Raw genomic sequence first — 5,978 nt, 5'->3', positions numbered from 1 at the left:
TAGTAGTGTTAAAATAGGGGTTAGGTTCCGTAGATAAAAAAAACTACTTCATTCTAGTGATGACTAATTGTATAACAAGTTTAATGTTTACTTATGTCGATTTTTATGCACAAAATGCGTAAAGAAAACATAAATTAATTTCGTGTTCTGTTTATGAAGAGGAGCTGGCAATGATAGTCTTTTGGCAGTCAAATTTTTATCTAATTCTTTGCAGAGCATTAACGCATCCATGACCACACTTGCGTCATTTCCATGATAGAATCTTCCTTCACTAACAAATCAGAAAGATCATTTCTATGTCTAGGAATGGCTCAAAATTTTCAATGTGAACGTTTTCGGTTGTGTGCAACAGATGTCGGTATCCTCGTTGACCACCTTTGTCACTCCTAAAAGCTGTTCTTCCAGTGAGTTCTGAACTGTATGCGTTTAAAAACTTTACTTCTGGAAAGAGCTTTGGAATTAACCGCTTAAAATGTCTCCAGTGGCCCAAGCTCGATTATTAGCATGCCAAAATGCTGTTTATTACGTGTAATCTACAATCTTTAGAAGTTTGGATCTTAAAAGAGGGGAAAATTTTATCTGTGTGCATTGCCGCATAAAACCGAAACTCATTCACGTAAAATAAAATAAAGGGGTCAAATCTTAAACCGCGTATAATCGAAACCACGTAAAATGAACCCGCGTAAAACGAGGGTCTACTGTATTTAGATTTTCGTTGAGAAAGTTTACTTCACCTCCCGTTACTTGCCTGACAGATGCATCTCTATACTAGGCTTTAACTTTTCTGTTGCGTCATTTGACATTTTCTGCAGAGCTTTAAAAATGTTATTAACTACTAGGGGGTTCCGTACCGCCCTTCTTGTTGATGTTCAAGAACACAAGAACAGCAATCTTATTTGGTTCACTCACGAAGATTTAAATCGTCTGTTAGGAAGAATCAAACACGCGTTGAGATTAGAACAAAATCCCCCTCCCTTCTCGGAGAAAATAGAATTCAAGTTAAGAGCTCATCATAATGGGGTGGTTTCCTTCAGTCAAAAGTACTACTTTTAGTCATTGTAATGGATAGAATGAGCAAAAAAAATAACATGGACCCAGAAAATACTTTTATTTTCCCAACAGTTTTTTTTAATTAATTTTTTTAAATGTCCGATTTTTTAAACAAAGCGTGGTCTTTATGACGTCACAAATGATGTACTACGTTTCCACGTTATGATAATCAAGCAGCGAATTAAAATTGCACTCTACGCTTGCTTCCAACCATATCGTTGCCAATACACGTGAGTAAAGATGCGAATTAAATATTTTGGACCGTGAATGGCAACACTGAATGGCATTTCATCATTTTGTGAGGTCATCGGCAGAAGCGTTAAACGATATAAGCGCTCCGATTTAAGTATTTTTTTAAAAATATTAAACGTAAACAAATTTATCAAAAAATGGTCAGATCCTGTGTTTTCAAGCACGCTCTTTCAGAAAAAAATACCTTTAAAATTTTGGAAACGACCCGATTAGAACAAGATTGAAATCTCGCCCCCACACTAGGACAAACCGAATATGGAGGAAATACGCATATTGAGCACATGTTTCGGTTAACTGCATCCCCCGCCCCCCTCTTTCTCCAGTTTAAAGGCAGCAGTGCCATAGATTTTGCTTTCTTTCTTGTGTTGAAAAAAAAAAAAATCTTAGGGTCTACCAATTTTATTTTACTCTAAAATATAGGCATACCATAATGAAAAGTTTCATTTTTAGGTTGAATTTTCTTTTTCTGCGCAAGTATGGAATAAAACAATGAAAATGTTAGGAATTTTAGGACAAAATTTGAAATGTTAGGAATTTTAGGACAACTCCTACCCTTGCCAGTAGCATTTTCTGCTTTAGTTCTACTTTTGAATTGCGTTTATCTTAGGACTTTCTGTTTTATAAATTGAGACAATTCGAACAAGCTTTAAATGATGCAGAAAAAAATCTTTTTCGAGTGACATAGAATGCGAAGGGGTGTGGAAAATCTTTTATTCCCTTTAGCAGGCAATTTATATTAAATTTTAGCTTAAAAATTAATTATAAAAAGACTAATTCAAACTGAAAAAGAAAGAAAAAAATCGCTCCGAGGGGCAAACTTCTGGAGCTCGAAGCGATTTTGTACCATATTTCAAGACTGTAGGCGCGATAATGCCCCCTGCGCGCAGATCCTACACAGACATTACAATTTCTTTGACATTCTTTTTTCTTTTTTTGTTTAATTTCTAGGGATAAATCAGAAGATCATAAATAGACATCCATTAGTTATTTAAATTAAGATATATTCACCTTCGCTCTTAAAAATCTTATAAAAACATCTCGCAGATGCAACACGACTAAAAGAGTGCGCAACTAACGAATGGTTAATATTGTATTCCGTAAGGAATCAATCAACTCAAATTTCTCGTAGAACACAGTGTATTCGATTATGCAAACTTAGTGTCAAACACAAAGAGATCCTGATTTTAATATCATAAGAGATGAATCCCAATTCATAGGCGCCTCGAACTTAAATTTTTGGAAGGGCGGAAATGCTCAATTTGCCGAATGGAACTTCAAATTTTGCCGAATAATGATAATTTTGGCGAATGGAACTTCAAATTTTGCCGAATAATGACAATTTTCGCTGATTAATGATCATTTTTGCGAGTGGAACTTCAAATGTTGCCGAATAATGACAATTTTCGCGGATTAATGATCATTTTGGCGAGTGGAACTTCAAATGTTGCCGATTAATGACAATTTTCGCGGATTAATGATAATTTTGGTGAATGGAACTTCAAATTTTGCTGAATAATGACAATTTCCGCCGATAAATGATAATTTTGGAGGAAAGGAAACTCCAAATTTCGCCGAAGATAATTCTGTCGAATAATGATAATTTTGCAGAATGGAGCTCTAAATTTAGCCGAAGGAAGATATTTTTGTCGAGTGTAACTCCAAATTTTGCCGAATCGTCAGACAAAATTTGCCGAATAAGGAAGTTTTTGGAAGGTCACAGTGACCTTCCGTGATCTCCCATCAAGACGCAACTGTTCCTACGAGTATTTTCCACTTTTATTGCTTTTAATCAACATTCACACACACATTCTACTACAACCAAAGAGACTAACTCCATGTATATCGTTCATTAAAAAGAAAACAGAATTCAAAAATGCGTAGAAAATGTTTACCGACCATCAAAGACGATAATGATATTTACTCAGCTGCAAACCTTCTCAACTGTCGAAAAGAATTCGTCATTATAGAACGAATAATTATTCTTTAACGTTAAAGATTGCGAAGTCGTCCCAAAAAGGAGGTTCTTATTGAACGTTTTTATGCAATGCTAAGTTTTTATGACTTTATTGTGTGCAGTAAAAAAATTTAATTCCTGAAGCAAGACTTTCTCTTAAACTCAAATACTCTAGAAACATTTTAAACTACTTTCTTCAGACTCAGCCCATAATGACTGTTTTTATCCTTGGGGCATAAATATTTTTAGAAATAACTGATTAGTAATTTAATAATAAAATAGTAATAATAATAATAATAATAATAATAGAAAAAATAACAATAAGATTAATAATATTATGCAATTTAAAAGTCTCTCTCTCTTTTGAAGCAATCAACTAAAAGCTTATTGTTCGCATTTGACAGCAGTTGATGTTCCTTTGATTTTTGGACAAGATCTCTCTGAACACTACTGTTCTAGGTCCCCTGTAGGTGCGGGACGACACTGTTAACATTTAGTTTTAAATACTGAAAATATTTTAGTTCAGGCTAATTCCAGGACGAAATTTTTATTTTGTCTTTCGTTTAGCGTTTATAACATTTACGGTTTGGTGTTAGATTTATTATTAATTGAATGCATTTATGTTGAATAATACACTTCCTTATTACCGAACTGTTCTAACGAAGTTAAATTAATATAATAATTATAAAATACATAATAATAATAATAATAATAATAATAATAACAATAATAATAATAATGAAAGCTTTTTGAAAGTCACTAATCTTAATTTTAAAAAAGCTTACAGTGGCGTGAAATCACGGAATAGTACAGAAATAATGTCATAAACTGACTTGCATTTGACGCATGGTCGTATACAGGGGGGGGGGGTCTTAGGGTTCACCCCCCCCTCAAAGTTCCTTTTGACATTTAAATGTTTTTTTTTTTAATTTCAAACAATATTGTTCTAAAACTCAACTGTCTTTCAGTTGTATATTAATTCCATAAAACGCTGTCACAATAGATAACCCAACGACTTGAACATTAGCACAAATAACCCAAAGCTCCGCATGAAAGTTTCTAAACTAAATTATTTTCTAGTTACGGCCCTGATTCGACGACAACTTAGTGATATGTCGACAAATTTGAAGCTGAAAATGATATGCCAAATTCAGTGACGAGCGAATATAAATGCAGTGCAGTGCAACTCAAGATTGTTGGCGCTCGGCCTTGGACGAGTTCAAATGAAAACCAGATGAAAACAAGAGAATCATGAGTTAACTGTAATCAAACGTTGACGAAATATGTTTTTCCTCCCTTGAAATGGCGGTTTTGGCTTGCAGTGAAATTAATTTCAAATGAAAACTGGCGCCTAACTCTCAGATAAAGTGCACATTGTGAAAGTCTTGATTTGCTTCATCGTGTTTACTGCCCTCCACATTTCTTGCGAATTCGATGTTTTTGACACTTCCTCCTAGCGCCAACAATATTGATGTAAGCCTGTTTTTGTTCGCTTTTGCATAAATTCTAAAGTCTACCGAAAATATGTTAGTGTTCTTGTAAAACAAAGTTATTGTTAGAAATTACCTGTAAGTACACTGGCGATGCAAATGGTCTTTTAAATTTCTACCACTGGCTAGGTTTTGCGGGTACCGCTAGTAATATTAATAAAATTCAAGGAACCGACTTTGATTAAAAGAGCCACCAGTTAAAAGAGTTTCGGTTAATTGAGATTTTACCCTTAATTTGTTCAAATTTTTCTTTTCGATCACAATCAAAACGAGAAAGTTGAATTAACTATTCACTTATTCTAGAAAAGGGGGGGGGGATAAAAGTCTATGATTTAGCTATCCAAGTACAATTTTTAAAGCAATTAACATTGTTTTCACTTTGCCATGCCCTGAGCTGACTCATTCCATTGTATGTAGGATTGGTTGATTGTAAATCACGTGATTTATGGAGTGACGGATGAAATTTATGAAACTTTCATAATTAATTTTTCTTCATTTCTCTTTTTTCTCTTTCTGTAAACCATAAATCTCTTAGCATATTTCTAATCCTCTCTGTTTCGATTTATTTATTCATTTACAGCTGATAAATCTTTTCGTATCTTATCGATTTTTATTATTATTTTTATCTTTTTATTTTTGTATGCGTGTGTGTTTGTGTCTGTGTGCAGGCATGAGTGTGTGTGTGTGTGTAGGTGTGTGTAAGTATACGTTTGTGTTTGTGTCTATGTGCAGGGATGTGTGTGTGTGTGTGTGTGTGTGTGTGTGTGTGTGTGTGTGTCATTTTGAAGAAGATTAATCTTTTCGCATCCAATAATTGTTTTTTTTTAGTGCTGTTTTCTTTATTCATTTATTTTATTTTATTTTATTTATTTTGGCATCGTAATTTATTCCTTTTTGCTATATTTATTTATTTATTTATTTTTTTGACTGCCCTTAACAGCTGCGTCCCATGTGGTCTTGTGGCTAATGCCGCTATTTTTCACCAAGTCGAATCTTGCTTGGGTCTCAGGAATGAACCCACCTCGTCTTTCGTGTTGCATGTCAAACGTAAGGCTTCATGGTAAAAGGTAGGAAGTTGGTGGGCATAAATGCTATAGGGTAACGGCACCAGTAACAGGCATGCTTAAGACATCGCTCTCAGATTAATTCAATTTTCTGACCCTTTAAATGCATTTAGACTTTTTAAAACTATATTTGTCTCTCGTGCAACTACATCTCATCTAACTTTTGGC

This window comes from Uloborus diversus, chromosome 9, assembly GCF_026930045.1.
Source record: "Uloborus diversus isolate 005 chromosome 9, Udiv.v.3.1, whole genome shotgun sequence".
Taxonomy (NCBI): Eukaryota; Metazoa; Arthropoda; class Arachnida; order Araneae; family Uloboridae; genus Uloborus; species Uloborus diversus.
The sequence above is the reverse complement of the archived record's forward strand: the minus strand, read 5'-3'. Positions refer to the sequence as shown.